Source organism: Pleurodeles waltl, chromosome 3_1 (assembly GCF_031143425.1).
Source record: "Pleurodeles waltl isolate 20211129_DDA chromosome 3_1, aPleWal1.hap1.20221129, whole genome shotgun sequence".
Taxonomy (NCBI): domain Eukaryota; kingdom Metazoa; phylum Chordata; class Amphibia; order Caudata; family Salamandridae; genus Pleurodeles; species Pleurodeles waltl.
Genome location: NC_090440.1, coordinates 1,131,783,760 through 1,131,800,375, shown reverse-complemented (window position 1 = coordinate 1,131,800,375; position 16,616 = coordinate 1,131,783,760).

The window sequence follows — 16,616 nt, the reverse complement described above, 5'->3', positions numbered from 1 at the left end:
GTGTGCGTAAATGTGGTGTGGGTGATGAAGTTGGGTTCCTTTGTGTGTTGGGGTATTCGATTGCTGTGCTCGCTCTCTCTATCTCTCTCTCTATCGCCTTCTCTCCAATTTCCAACTAGTGGGGGTTTGTGGGTGATGTGGGTGTGTGTTTTATAGTTAATTGGATGTGTGGGAGTGTTGTGTGTATGTGTATCAGGTGTGTGTAATTCGATTTGGCCAATGTGGCAGTGTTTTGGAGCTGTGTGTGTATTTTGAGCGCGGCGGTGTGTACCGCCAATGGAATACCGCGGTTGAAAGACCGCCGCGTGGATTCGTGGGTCAGAATGGCATGGGCGTGTTTGTGTTGGCGTGACGGTGGAGGTTTGGTCATCTCCAGTTTTCCGCGGCCCGCTGATGAGGCGGCCTTCCTTGGATGTCGGGTTTTTGGCGGTTTCACAGTTGGTGGTCAGAATGACCGTGGCGGTTTACCGCGGCCGCGGCGGTAGAATGGCGGACTTCTGACCGGCGGTAAGGGCCTTTTACCGCTGAGGTCAGAATGACCCCCTTTGTTTGCTTTTTAAAGACTTAAGACACTTTATATCACTTTTCAGTGATATCTCCACAAATTCACATTGCAACTTTATTCGTTTTGACCTACCATTATCCTGATAAATAATATATATTTTTTTCTAAACACTGTGTGGTCTATTTTTGTGGTGCTATATGATGCTATTGAATGATTTATTGCACAAATACTTTACACATTGCCTTCTAAGTTAAGCCCGACTGCTCGTGCCAAGCTACCAGAGGGTGGGCACAGGATAATCTTGGATTGTGTGTGACTTACCCTGACTAGAGTGAGGGCCTTTGCTTGGTCAGAGGGTAACCTGACTGCCAACCAAAAACCCAATTTCTAACACACAAACTAACTCCTAGGGACATCCCCAGACCCAGACACCTAGTCACACTGTATTGGGTCCATGTCCTCACCTAATAGCCACACACAGTGCCTCTGGAGTTGCCCCATCACATAAGGGATGCTGCTATTTCTCAAAATGTAAGCGTCATGCGCTGAGCCAGGAAACTTGCCATTCACATGGAAGATGTACTGGTCAGCCAAACACACCATCTGCACATTCATCGAATGGTAACTCTTCCGGTTTCTGTACACCTGTTCACTCCGGCGGGGAGGGGACCTAGGCCACATGTGTCCCATCAATGGCACCTATGATGTTGGGGATATGTCCCAGGGCATAGAGGTCACCTTTCACTGTAGGCAAATCCGCCACCTGAGGGAACACGATGTAGCTGCGCACGTGTTTCAGCAGGGCTGACAACACTCTGGACAACACGTTGGAGAACATAGGCTGGGACATCCCTGATGCAATGGCCACTGTTGTTTGAAAAGACCCACTTGCCAAGAAATGGAGTACTGACAGGACCTGCACTAGAAGGGGGATTCCTGTGGGATGGCGGATATCTGGCATCAGGTCTGGCTCCAACTGGGCACACAGTTCCAGGATTATGTTACGATCAAGTCTGTATGTCACAATTACATGTCACTCCTCCATTGCCGACAGGTCCACCAGCGGTCTGAACACCGGAGGATACCGCCATCTCCTCACCTCCCCCAGCGGACATGCTCTATGGAGGAGAACAGCGAGCAGAGAGTCAACCAACACTGAGGTACATAAACACAACTTTATTCCATAATTTATTAAAATCGATATATGCCTGTATTAGTGTTTGTGCAAGGCCTAGATATGTGTGACGCAGTCAAAATTAATGCCATGTGGCCCCCTGAAATGGCAGCTGCCTGACCTGTAAGGTGGGACAAGGGGATATGAGGTAACTGCGCTGGCGTTGTACACCGTCGCGGTAGGCGGTCAAAGACCCTGGCGCAATCCTGCATTGGTTAACATTGGACCCTATGGGTTCCAGGAGCCAATGACGATGTACGCCGGTGGTGAAGGTACGCACCACCGCGGACGTCACTGCCATTTTCTGTCTGTTCACTCACTTGATACCTGATCTTCAACAGGAGAGGACCTACACTGCAAGTGCTGCTGTGACCTGAGCCTGGAATAGACAATGGCTCATGTGTCTGGGGAAAGAGCCCCTGCCTTCAGCACGGAGGAGTTGGAGAAACTAGTGTCTGGGGTCCTCCCCCAGTACACGCTACTCTACGGTCCTCCAGACAAACAGGTAAGTACACTGTGAGCATGCCGAATGGGCAAAGGCCTGTGTGGAGTGGTGGTGATGAAAGATAGGGGGGGAGAATTAGGCGTGCTTGAAACGACGGTGAGTTCATGTGCGTCATGGGAAGGGTAGGGATGCGGGCAATGACTGTGACGGTGCGGACGGTTATATCTTCTCCTTTTCCCCTGTACTATTCGTGTTGGTCAGCGCCCACCACAAGAAGGATATTTTGCGTGCCATCGCCAAGGAAGTCCGGACCCTGGGGGTCCACCACAGACGGAGCAACCAATGCCGGAAAAGATGGGAGGACATTCGCCGCTGGAGCAAGAAGACGGCGGAGGCCCAGCTGGGGATGGCCTCCCAACGTGGGAGGGGTGCCCGTCACACCATGACCCCCGTGATGTTCTGGATCCTGGCGATTGCGTATCTGGATTTGGATGGGCGCTTGAGGGCATCGCAGCTGCCACAAGGTGGTGAGTACACTCTCATTCTGCTGATTCAGCACACATTGTAGGTGTCTGTGTAGGGGAGGTGGGCTGTGGGTTCCCCTTGGCCAGGATGAGTTTAGTAGGCAAGGTCCCTTCTTCAGGCAGGCCATGTGGCACCCCACCCCACCGGTGTTCAGTGCCAACTACACCTAGTCAGGCTCCTGTGACTTCCATGTGTGCAGCAATCGGACATAGGCCTTGTACCCCATGTCCATGTGATTAATTAGGGAACTCAAAGTGCACGGCGTAGTGCAGGGGGCTTCTGCGTCTGTAGTGTCCGCCAACGGTAGTGGTATTGCATGCACTCAACATGTTTTTCTTCTGTCTTCCCCCGCCTTTTTGTGGTCTCCCTGTTCTTGTGTGCATTAGCATCATCAGGCGGAGAAGCAGTGGCACCGGAGCAGGAGGGAGCTGCATCCCTCATGGCCCTGTAGTGCGAGACAACGGAGTCAGAAGCCACCAGTGGGACGGAGGGTGAGGGGAGCTCCACGGCGCAGACAGGAGCTGAAACCAGCAACACGGACTCCTCCTTTGATGGGAGCTCCCTTGCGGTGGCAGGCCCCTCTGTGCCCCCCGCTTCTACAGGTACAGCCGTCACCCCCCTACCAGCACCGCCCTCCCAGCAACTCCTCAGTGTGTGCCTCGTGGCTGCTCCACTAGGAGGGTGGGCATTTCCTTCTCCCCAGGCACCTCAGCCCCTCAGTCTTGCTGCCCTCAGTGAGGAGGCCATTCACCTCCTCAGGTCCCTCACTGTTGGGCAGTCTACCATTTTGAATGCCATCCAGGGTGTAGAGAGGCAGTTGCAACAGACGAATGCATACCTGGAGGGCATTCATTCTGGTCAGGCAGCCCAACAGAGAGCTTTTCAGACTGTGGCCTCAGCACTGATGGCAGCCATTGTCCCTGTTTCCAGCCTCCCCCTCCAACATTCTCCACCCAGACCCAAACACCTGTACCTCAGCCTATCCCAAGCACACCATCAGACCAGCATGCACACACCTCAACACACAAGGGAAGTTCAGGCAAACATAAGCACCACACATCCCACAGGCACTCAGGTAAGCATCATACACATGCACACATTCCAACATCCACTGCCTCCAATGTGTCCCCCTCCTCCTCGTCTCCCTCCTTCCTCCCAGTCTCATCTCCACTCACACCTGCATGCACTACATCTTCAGCCACTACGTTCATCACTAGCACACCCACCACCACACCCAGCTCACTTGCACTCACCACCCGCACAACCATTCACACATCCCCTGTGTCCTCTCCCAGTGTGTCTGTGAGCCCACATCCCAAGGTACACAAACGCAGCCACACACCCACCCAATAGCCATCTACCTCACAACAGCCTCCAGCCCATGCACCTTCACCCAAAGTCAGCAAATGTACACCTCCTACAACACTACCTCTTCCTCCACTCCCAAACCCCCTCCATCTACCCGTCCCAGTGTGTCCAAAAAACTTTCATGTCCAACCTTGACCTTTTCCCCTCACCTCCCTCACCCCTTCAGTCCCCTACGGCCCGCCTTTCCAGGTCCCAACCCAGCACCTCAGCAACAACATCTGCGGAAACAGTGGTGCCAGTAGTAACCGACTTCTGGAGTGCGCCAAGCAGCAGGGCAGCCAGTGTGCCAAGGAGCCAGACCACGGACAGTCCCCCACCTCAAAAGCACAAAAAGTTGGCCACAGCCCAGCGTGAGAGAGGCAAAACATCTACCACCAAAGCCTCTCCCAGGAGTACAGTTGGGAGTGGGAAGACAGCTGCGCCACTATCCAAGGTGGGGAAGGGGCACAGAAAAACAGGCAAGTCGCCAAAAACCTGCACGGAGGACAAGACTGCCAACAGCACCGCTGCCAAGGACACCGCTCCACCAGCACCGCTGAACAGGACATCGCCGCCACCAGCACCGCTGAACAGGGCACCGCCGCCACCAGAACAGCTGAACAGGACACTGCCGCCTCAAGCACCACTGAACAGGACACCGCTGCCACAAGCACCGCTACCAAGGACACCACCGCCACCAGCACTGCTGAACAGGACACTGCCACCACAAGCACCGCTGAACAGGACACCGCCGCCACAAGCACCGCTGCCAAGAACAGTGCCGACACCAGCACCGCTGAACAGGACACCACCGCCACAAGCACCACTGAACAGGACACTGCCGCCACAAGCACCGCTGCCAGGGACACCGCCGCAACCAGCACCGCTGAACAGGACACCGCTGCCACAATCACCGCTGCCAAGGACACCGCCGCCACCAGCACCACTGAACAGGACACTGCTGCCACCAGCACTGCAGGCCAATGAGTGCCAAAAGTTCAGACGCCACTGAGGCCGCCACGAGCAGGATAAAGCACTCTGGACACAAAGCCCCCTCCAGAACCAGTGGTGAAAGGCATCCACTACCTCAGTCCTTGGCAGGATGAAGCACTCTGGGCACCAAGCCCCCTCCAGAACCAGTGGAGATTTGCATCCACTACCTCAGTCCATGGCAGGATGAAGCACTCTGGGCACAATGCCCCCTCCAGAACCAGTTGAGATTTACATCCACTACCTCAGTCCTTGGCAGGATGAAGCACTTTGGGCACAAAGCCGACCTCCAGAACCAGTGGAGTAAGGCATACACTACCTCAGTCCTTGGCAGGATGAAGCACTCTGGGCACAAAGCCCCCTCCAGAACCAGTGGAGACTGTTATCCACTTGAGAGACTGTGGTTTTGGTCTCCCCAGGATACAGCAGTGGGCAAACTACCCACTGTAAAGACTTGTGAGACTGTGGCTTTGCACTCCCCAAGATACAGCAGTGGGCAAACCACCTACTGTAAAGACTTGTGAGACTGTGTCTTTGCACTCCCCAGGATACAGCAGTGGGCAAACCGCCCACTGTAAAGACTTGTGAGACTGTGGCTTTGCACTCCCCAGGATACAGCAGTGGCCAACCCACCCACTAGAAAGACTTGTGAGACTGTGGCTTTACACTCCCAGGATAAAGCAGTGGGCATACCACCCTCTGTAAAGACTTGTGAGACTGTGGCTTTGCACTCCCCAGGATACATCAATGGGCATGGAGCCCCCTCATGGATCTGGCATTGTGCACTCATCCGGCTGAGGTGCCCCCCCTTCACTTCCCCCTGAGGTGCTTGTTGTATTTCTTTCTGATGCCCCAGCAGTGTTCTCTCCTTTTTTATCGGGTATTGAGTGTGGGCCTCGCCCATGCATTTTGGGCCCAGTGGTCCACGGACTTTAATGGTGGAATACCTTGGACTTGTATTCTTGGTGTATATATTTGTTTATAGTGTGTATATATTTTTTTGATTACTGTATTTTAATAGATTACAAACGTTCAACTAATTTCCTTTTGTCCTTGCATTCTTCCGGGGGGGGGGGGGTTGGGGGTTGTGAATGTAATGTATCAACATGTACTAGTGTGTGTGTGTTGTAGTGGATGAGGGTGGGGGTGGGAGTGTTGCGTGTTGCGTGTGTGTGTCACTCTTTTTTCCCTCCCCTGTGTCGTAGGTGCACTACTCACTGTGGTCTTCGCCGCCGTCTTTGATGTTCCTGGTAGAAGAGCAGGAAGATAAAGGCTGGCAGTATCTGGAGCTTGGGTTCCATAGCGTCCTGTTTCCTCGTGGGGTGTGTAGAGGTGAGCGTTTTCCCTTCCAAGTCCTGTTTCCGCCGTGTTTTTGTTTGCGGTGAATCCGCCCCAGAAAATGTGGCGGATTGGACTATTGTAAAACAGTGGGTGGAACCTTGTCTTCCCCCTGTCTGTTGGCGGTTACCGCTGTGGTGTTTGTTTGTACCGCTGTGGTGGTCGGAGTGTTAAAGTGGCTGTCTATGTTGGCGGTTTCCACCACGGTCGACATTCCATTTTGTTTACCGCCTGCCTATTAGGGGTTTTACTGCCGCTTTAACACCGACCGCCAGGTTTGTAATGAGGGCCATAGTCCAAATATGGGCACGTATATACAAAAGAAATGCTGCATATACAAAACTTCAAGTCCACAGAGTAATAATATACATAATGCAGGGTGAGCATAAACAAGTGAACAGACAACAGGTGGACCCTGAGGAAAAGGGGGCTGGGTTGCTGACTGGCTGATGTGAGACCGAGCTAAACTTAACAACCTGCTTGGAGAAGTTTGTTTGCACAGCTGGCATAGTTGTCAGAGAGGTCAGCAGGGAAATCTTGGGGAAGTGCTAAAATAATATTGCGGATGAGTGGAGCCAACCTGTAAATGAGAGGAGCAAGCGTCTTGGTAAGAGAAAAGAATAAATAGCTTACTGAGATTCAGATAATGGAGGAGAGAATTTGAACTAAAGGGTCATATCTATAGGTACATGCATGTGAATATATATTATATTCCTCAACACAGACGCTTCAGAGGATGGCATAGGGGCAGTCCTAGCATAGCTGAATGAGGAGGGCCTAGACCAACCAGTAGTCTTTATTAGCAGAAAGCTATTAACACAGGAACAGAGGTGGCGTGCTATTGAAAGAGAAGCATTTGCTGTGGTCTGGGAACTGAAGAAGCTGAGATCATACCTGTTTGGGACTCACTTTGAGGTTAAGACTGACCACAGGCCCCTCAGATGGCTCATGCAGAATATGGGTGAAAATCCTAAACTCTTGAGGTGGTCCATTTCCCTACAAAGGATGGACTGTATGGTGGATCATCGCCCGGGGACTGACACGCCAATGCTGATAGTCTCTCCACATACTTCTGCCTTAGCGATGTGAGCTCCCAAGGGGTTGGGTAGCCCTCCCCACTTTCAGCTGGAGGGGACACATGTTGGACCTGATAGCCTTAGGGTAGTCACCCCTAAATTTGTGCCTGCCTTCCTCCACTTTTTGACACTGTTTTGCTGGTTGTAGGACTCTGTGCACTTTACCACTGCTAACCAGAGCTAAAGTGCATATGCTCTCCCCCTTAAAACATGGTAACATTGGCTCATACCCAATTGGTATATTTAATTTACTTGTAAGTCCCTAGTAAAATGCACTACATGTGCTCAGGGCCTTTAAATTAAATGCTACTAATTGGCCTGCAGTATTAATTGTGTCACCCACATAAGTAGCCCCTTAACCATGTCTCAGGCCTACCACTTTCCCTGCCACTTCGACTTGGCATTTAAAAGTACTTGCCATGCCTTAAGCCCCCTTTTCTCTACACATACGTCCCCCCTAAGGTAGGCCTTAGGTAACCCATAGGGCAGGGTGCTGTGTACGCAAAAGACAGGACCTATACTTGTGCATTTTAAATGTCCTGGTAGTGGAAAACGCCTAAATTTGTTTTCCTCTGCTGTGAGGCCTGCTCCTTTCATAGGCTAACATTAGGGATACCCTCATATACTGTTTGAGTGGTAGATTCTGATCAGAAAGGAGTAGACAGGTCATACTTAGTCAGGTCAGACTGGCAATATAAAATCCTGCTGACTGGCAAGGTTGGAGTTTATATTACTGTTTTAGAAATGCCACTTTTCAAAAGTTAGCATTTCTCTGCACTTAAAATCCTTCTGTGCCTTACAGCCTGTCTCCAATCCATGTCTGGGCTGGGCTAGGTGACAGCTCCCTTGTGCATTTCACCCAGACAGCCACAAACACAGGATGCTCAGTCACGCCTGCACACATCCGCATACTGAATGGGTCTTCCTGGGATGGAAGGGTGGAGGGCCTGACACTTACATTTCAAATGACAGTGGCTTGCCCTGACACAATGGACTGCCAAACCCCCTATTGGGACCCTGGCAGACAGGGTTGTACTGAAAGTGGACCTTGTACACATCAAAACCACTCTTTTAAGTCTCCTCCACTTTCAATGCACTTTTGAGTATATAAACTGGGTCCCTGACCCTACCAATTCAGACACTACCTGGGACAAATACTCTGAACCAGACCATGCAACTTGCCAGGTGCTGCCTGGCTACCCAAAGGACTCATTTGGACTGCTTTGCTGTGAAGGACTGCTGCCTTGCTGTTGCGCTGTTGCCTTGCTGGCCTCTGGCTCTGCTGAGAAGTGTTCTCAAAGGGCTTATATTGAGCTTGCCTCCTGTTTCCTGAAGTTTCAGGGACAAAAATACTTAATCGCCCAACCCAACATTGAAACAACAGACATCCCACCTTCACAGGACCTCTGTAACAAACTCAACACTTATTTTCATCACAAAATCAAGACCATCTATGACAGTTTCTGCAAGGACAACCTACGCACAGAACCCTCTCTACCAAAACCCAACACCAACAAAACCAACGATCACTACCTGGACAACCCTTACCACCAAAGATACGCTGAGAACAATGAGATCTGTAAACTCCGGGGCCCCCACGGACCCATGCCCTCACCACATTATCAACAGAGCTGCAGACACCATCACCCCCCAAGCTCTGCCTCACCATCAACTGCTCTCTAGCTGCTGCAACCTTCCCCAACGACTGGTAACACGCCGAGATCAACCCCCTCCTCAAGAAACCCTCGGCAGACCACACCGACTTCAAAAACTTCAGGCCCATCTCCCTACTCCCATTTCCTGCAAACGTCTTGAAAAAGCAGTCAACAGCCAACTTGCCACATCTATAGAAGACCACAACATCCTCGAAATCTCCCGGATTTAGGAAAAACCATAACACCGAAACAGCCCTCCTGGCCGCAACAGACGGAGAGAGAAGGCGGCACTCATCCTACTAGACCTCTTGGCGGCCTTCAACACAGTCTCCCATCACACACTGATAAGAAGACTCCTAGAAGCCGGCATCAGAGACAAGGCCCTCGACTGGATCAAATTCTTCCTCACTGGCAGAACTTAACAAGTAAGACTCGCACCCTTCCTCGCAGATCCCACACCCACCACCTGCGGAGTGCCCCAGGGATCCTCCCTCAGCCCCACATTGTTTAACATCTACATGGCCCCGTTGGCCACCCTCGTCAGAAGCTACGGAATCAACATCATCTCCTACATTGAGGACACCCAACTCATCCTCTCCATCTCCAACGAACCCGACAAAGCTAGACACAACTTCCATGAATGCATGAAAGCAGTCACCAACTGAATGAGAAATAGCTGCCTTTAACTCAAAACGAACAAGACAGAAGTAGTCATCATGGGCCCTCAACCTAATGCGTGGAATGACTCCTGGTGGCCACCCATCCTCTGAAACCCACCCACCTCTACCAGCCAAGCCCGCAACCTCAGAATCATCCTGGACTCCAACCGCAACATGAACCAGCAAATCAACTCAGTCACCTCCACCTGCTTCCGCACCCTTTGCCTCCTACACAAGTCCTTCAAGTGGATCCCCCTCGAACATAGAAAGACCGTCACACACGCCCTGATCCCTAGCAGACTGGACTACGGCAACGCACTCTACACCGGAATTAACAAGAAACTCACCCGCAAGCTACAAAACATCCAGAACACAGCCGCCAGACTGATCCTCAACACTGCCACATCTCGCAACACCTGCGTACACTGCACTGGCTTCCCATAGAAAAATGAATCACCTTCAAGATCCTCACACTCGCACACAAAGCCCTCCACAACACCGGACCAGCATACCTGAACCAGCGACTCAACCTCCACGTACCTCACAGGGCCCTATGCTCAGCCCAGCTCTCTCTCACAGAAGTACCCCGCATCAGGAAAACCAGAACAGGAGAACGCTCCTTTCATACCTTGCAGCCACCGCCTGGAACACCCTTCCTCTCCACATCAGACAAACCACCTCCATCCTCAGCCTCATGAAGGAACTATAGACATGGCTTTTCTAATAACCACCTCACCTTTATACGCTACTCCTCCCCCCACCGCCTTGAGACCCTAACTGGTGAGTAGTTGTGCTTTACAAGCACTGATTGGTTGTTTGATTGGTTAATCATCTCTGCAATGGAACACACTGTGCGGCAAAAATTGATGAACAGCCTGCCAGAATCAACTCATAGTCTGCCAAGCAGTGAAAGAATCACTGCATTGCTGAAGCAGAATGACGCAGCCCTGCTCCCCAAGTGGAGATCCATGCAGTGCCAGCATTGCGACCGGAACTTTGACGCACAGCCCACTAGGTTGGTGCATTGCCGAGCCAGAATGACACAGTCTGACTTCCTGCGGGAAGAATCGACGCAATGCCCGCCGTGCAACAGAAACTCCGACGCATCACCCACCGGATCGATGCAGCACATGTGACTTTGTGCTGCACGCTGAGGATTTCCACTCATCGTCCCTGGGTGTCAAAAGACCCCGCATCGCAAAGAGGATTCAAGCCTGCGTGCCAGCATTCAATGCATAGCCGTTGCCACATGGAATCTAATCAACGCATCGTCTGTGTGTGTCCAGAAATGTGACGCACACCCTTCAGTTTCCTCGCATACCCTCCTCTGCGGTCTCCGTGCATATACTTTGTTCTTGCAAGAGACACTTATTGCTTTTTAAAGACTTAAGACTCTTTTTATCACTACAAAAGTGATATTTCAACTGTTACTTATCAAATCTTGATCGTTTTGACCTTAATTCACTCAGATAAATATCTTATATTTTTCTAAACCTGTGTGGTGTATTTTTGTGGTGTTTTCTCTGTGTTATTACATGATTTATTGCACAAATACTTTACACATTGCCTTCTAAGTTAACCCTGACTGCTCAGTACCAAGCTACCAGAGGGTGGGCACAGGATAATTTGGATTGTGTGTGACTTACTCTGACTAGGATTGTGGTTCCTACTTGTACAAGGGTGTATACCTCTGCCAATTAGAGACCCAATTTCTAACATTGTGTACAGTATCCCGTGGACATCTTTTGAGAATGTGTGGCTGTCTAAAGAAGTGCCTCTAGTACAGAGCTCCCCAGAATATTATCTTCTGTTCCTACAAGATGGCTGCAGTATGCATTTGTTTTTCTCTGCCCTAAAATGACAATGGTCAACCACCAAAGCATTTGGGTCACCATGGGGAGACTTTTCTTCTATTGAACTCTTAGTTTCAAAATTGGTTAAGCGGTTTGATTTATTGAGGCCCAAGACTAAACCCCTATATGCATCTTGGGATTTGCCTTTCATTTCAGTTTTCCTGCTTATGTCACCTTTTGAGCCGTTAGAGAAGGTGTTAGAAAACTTTCTTACTATAAAGGTATTTTTCTTAGAGGACATAACTACAACAAGAGACATTGTTGTGTTAGTTTCTCTTATTTGTCATCACTAAAGTTTTTTCAGTACACGACTATTCTCTCGGTCGGGCCACATTTTCTACCTAAAATAAATACAACCTTTTACAGGGACCAGGAATTCCCTTTTCCTTCCTTAACAAGCAAGCATTCACTTAATTTATGATGCTTTGATCCATCTTTTGGATGTAGTCAGAGCAACAAAAATGTTTCTGAGAAGGACAATTGATTTCAGAAAGTTTCATACAGGGGCTCTAGCAAAGTTTATTCTGGTTCAGATCAATCATTGCTGAAATTAGCAAAGCTGCTACCTGGGTCGCCTCATCTACACGTATTTTACATTTGGCTTAGAGATCCTTATCAAAACAATGTCTGCTCAAAACAATGAAAGTAATGTTTCTTTTCCTCCATTGACTGAATTCTAGCATTTGTTATCTGCTTTTTGTTTCACTTGCGGAGAGAAGAAATACATTTGAATTGCGTTTTGCACTTATGGTGTGATTTTTGTTCCAATTATATTGCTGACTTCTAGAAGTCTGTGATAACTGCAGATGTTTGATTACTACTCCATTATGTAAGAAATGGGACGAGGAACACGATGAGGAAGGAGGTCTTGGCTGGATTGCTCAACATAATCACCAAGACTCGGATTCTTCTTATCTGTCCCAGTATTCACATTTCACCATCCCTCCTCTTCCACAGCCTTCATCAGCTATCTGGCTGAAGACCTGGGTAACATTATGAATGAGAACTGGAAAAGGGGCAGTTTAAATAATGTAGTTCCAAGGGGCTGATGAACAGAATCAACAGCTTAGGAAGAAGGTGATTTAAGATTGAAAAGATACTTAAACTAATTTAAGTAGCATAAAGGGGCAGGAACAGTCGGAGTAATTATGCAATCCGAACTTTACCCACCACGTTCAGCTGAATGAAAACATTAAATCCAATGGATGACATGTGGGAGCACGTATACATAAAAAGTTAAACACAAATGTGAAATGGGTGACATGTCAGTGTTTCAGTATTCTGGTATCACCATAGAATTGTAGCACTTTCACACAGTATGTCCATACAACCACTCTGAGTACAGGGATCAGGGAGCAAGAGGAAGAGAGTCTGAGCCTTGCTGCATACAATCACAGAGCAGTTCATCTGGTAAAATGTCAGCAAGAGAGAAAGCGAGGTCGAAACGGAGTAGAAATGCCAGAGAAAGAGAGGGCAATTTATATCGAAAGAGAAGGAAAGAACGGGGAATAACGAGAAAGCGAGAGAATGAGGAGAGAAGTAAAGGGAGCTGCTTAGGGGAAGATAAGGAAGATGAGAGATGAGAGAGATGCTAAAAACCTTGGGAGAAGGGTAGGGGGAAAAAGCGAGCATCAACCGCTCTGTGTGCCTAGGCCCTGATTTACATGCCTTAGAGTAATTTTTTGACCAGGAACGCCTACCATGCATGTCATTAGCGAAAGGTAGGTTTTCACGTACAAAACATGACTCAAACTCCATAACTTTGGCGCTGCACGGGTCTAGCGCCAAAGTATAAATATGGAGTTTGGTTTGCGCTGAATTTGCACCAAAATAAATGACGCAAATCTGGCACAAATAGAGTATATATATGGGCCCTAGAGTTTACACCTCTAGTTGCTACCTCTGTATATCACGGTACGGGGAAGGGCTTTTAGGGGGCCATAGACAGTAGTCAAGGGGCTGACTCTTCCTCACTTTATCTATGAAATCATTTATAAATCTCTGCAATTCTGGTTCCCACATCCTCTGGCCTGTATGTGCAATGCCCTTTATTCCCTTGAAAAGGGAAGGTGATTTGCTTCGCAGTGTGTACCCATTAAGCTCTTGTGCCACCAAGAGGAAAAGAAACGACAAGAGTTCAAAGTGGAGCATATAGGGTGAAGCGCGCAACACCCTCTTGTGAAAGGTGTTTACAACCACAGCGTGCCAAGAATTTTTTTCAGCATGGCAGTTATTCCCGTTTACTCTAGTATTCAGTGCGAAACGATGTAGATAGGTCAGATGTACGTTTAACTGGTTTCCTTTATGTGTTTGCTATTTTAGGTTTATGCAGCAAAAGGGAAACATACTAGATTCCCCTGCCTTTTCCGATATTGTTACCGGTCTGGACTATAAAATACCGGTCAGGCAGGTAAAAAAAAACGGCAGGTGGCAACTCTGTGCACCGCTCTGTGCCATATGTACCCTGCTCTTTTTATCAGCTCCCTTCTCGTTGCGAAATCCCAAAACTGGCCTCACAGAGCTGTTGAGATAGTACAGATAAGGGCCGTAAATTTAAATAACATGCAAATGTGTACAATGCTCAGGGGCAGGAACTGAATTGGAAACAATGAATGTTTTCAGCAGATAAATCACCTAAAAGGTTTACTACACTGGCCACCAATCTTAAAACTAGATTTTACAGGTTTGGGAAGGGGAAGGGGGAGGGGCTGAAAGTTAGGGCAGTTAAACCAGAAAGGCATTGTGAGAGAGAGATAGAGAGCCAGTGCCAGTTTCCAAACAACTCCCACAACATAGATTCAACATCGGGGCATAATTTAAATACAGGGCTCAACTCACATCACTCTGCCACAAGGTCATGGTATCCCTGCGAAGTTCACCACAAAACTAACATGGCCACAATGGTTTGTACCTTTTTATGCAAACATTCAGGAAGGAGGTCCCGGGGGGGAACTGCCGCTGGAAAGAGGTCTCCCCTCCCGGGAGGTTTGGGGAGGTGGTTTGGCCTGTGGAGGGAAGCATTTAGAAGTGCCATTTTAGGGACCCCCCACCATTTTGAGAAAGCGACACTGTGGCCAGTTAGTCAGAACAGGCTTTTCCCTCCCGCCCTCCCTAGTACTCTGAATAGCTGGGGGGTTTCAGTTTTCTGGTGGGGATCGAACAGTTGAGGTGTTTTTGTGGAAAGGGGTGCACAAGGGGAAAGCTATCATTGTATATTGTCACTGGGAACAGGTGCAGGCAGAAACTGAGACAGGTCACATGACAATGATAACCGGGATGGATGGCAGAGCTGACAAGACACCTTCAGGTGGGAAAGGGAGTGGACGACAGCAGGACAACTCAGACAGAAATAGTTTGGCATTAGGGGTTTGCCAGTTGCAGATTCAAGGGGGGAGGGAGCAGCAGGAGATTATTAGGGTGACAAAGGGATTCAGAAAAGAAATCATTACAAAGGTAGAGGGTATTAAGAGACTACAAGGTTAAAGAAAAAGGGAGGGGGAGGATAGGGGAGGGGGGAAAGTTTGATTGGTAACATTTCATGTATAGTGAGGTTTTAGTTTTGTGAGGCAATAGGCCAAGGGTTGTTTGGATTGTAAGTGCACCTGTTTCCAATAAAGCGGCCTTTTACGCACATTAAGGTGCTGTGGTGGTGTCCTTCTTCCCCATTCATCCCGTCTCTGTGTTCCACTGGGCCATATTTCCTCTTTGTTGTGTGTTGAATCACAACATTTATATTGCGCTTACTAACATTACGCTCCTGCCTATTAAGGATGCTTCTCTGTGTAGGGTGTGTAGTTGGAAGGGTGGTGGCTTTGGATCCTATGTGGGGGTGCAATTTCCACCGGAGGGGCAGTTATCATGTTAGCAGACGCAGGGCTTAGCATGATGGAAAACTGTGAGAGATAGTGAGAGCTAGGCTCACAGTTCATGCATGGACGTCAATTCACCGAAATGCCATGGGTAGCGGAACTGACATCATGTTCGGGTGACCGGACATGCAGGCCTTCCCCAGACAGTCCCAGTTTTCAGAGGACTGTCCCAGTGTCACGACGTTTTCGTTCATATTACATAAATGCCTCAGTTTTTGGGGCAAAGGTCAGGTCGACCTGTGAATCAGAAGTAAAAGATATGCTCTCCTTTCACACCTCCAGAGACTTAAATACTTCTGCTGCCTGCGCATGCGCACGTGCATGCATGTGTGTGTGTATATATATGTAGAAATATATACTTTGTATATATCTACACAAGCATGCACACACGCTCTTTTACAGGACAGGACAGATATAAAATTGGGAATAAAAGCTTTAGTCCTACCTTTACATCTAACCTGTCCCAGTTTTTACTTTTCAAAATCTGGTCACCCTACATTATGTGCCTCCACTTTCATTCATACATATACACACAATTTCACAATTACATGCACTCTCACATAAACACATTCTCACCTCAATAGCATTTTCCAGCTAAATGTACTCCATTTTTATTGCACTGATAGTGAATTACATATCATTATTCATTGTTAGTGTAATAAAACATTGACAGAAAACAGAGTTGAGCCTTAACTGTCATCCATAAGGACAAGCTGCCACAGTGTTGCTAGCACTGAATTTGTCACCTATGAGGCCAGAGGTCACAAAGGCAGGGCCGGGGGTAGCAAAGGGCAAGCCAGGGGTCTCAGCTACGACCCCTGGCGACCCCTAAATTACATCAGTGAGTTCAGAGTGCTCAGCTAACTGGCAGCTCTGAACAGCTTTGGAGGATAATTAGTAGTATTTCTTAGGATCATAGGGCCAGATGTGTGACGCATTTTACTGGTGCCATTTGCAACCAGTAAAATGCATTTTGGCATGTACCAACCCTTTTTTGTGAGTCGGTAACCTATTACAGACTCACAAAATAGGGTTTGCAAGTCGCTATTAGGAAGGGGGTGTAAAGTACGCCCCTTCCTAAGAGCGAGTCGCAGGGCCATGTATGAATCTTTTGCAACCGGAATGTGGTTGCAAAACGTTTTCAGGTTACAACTAATTTCAAATTTGCATCGGGAAGAGG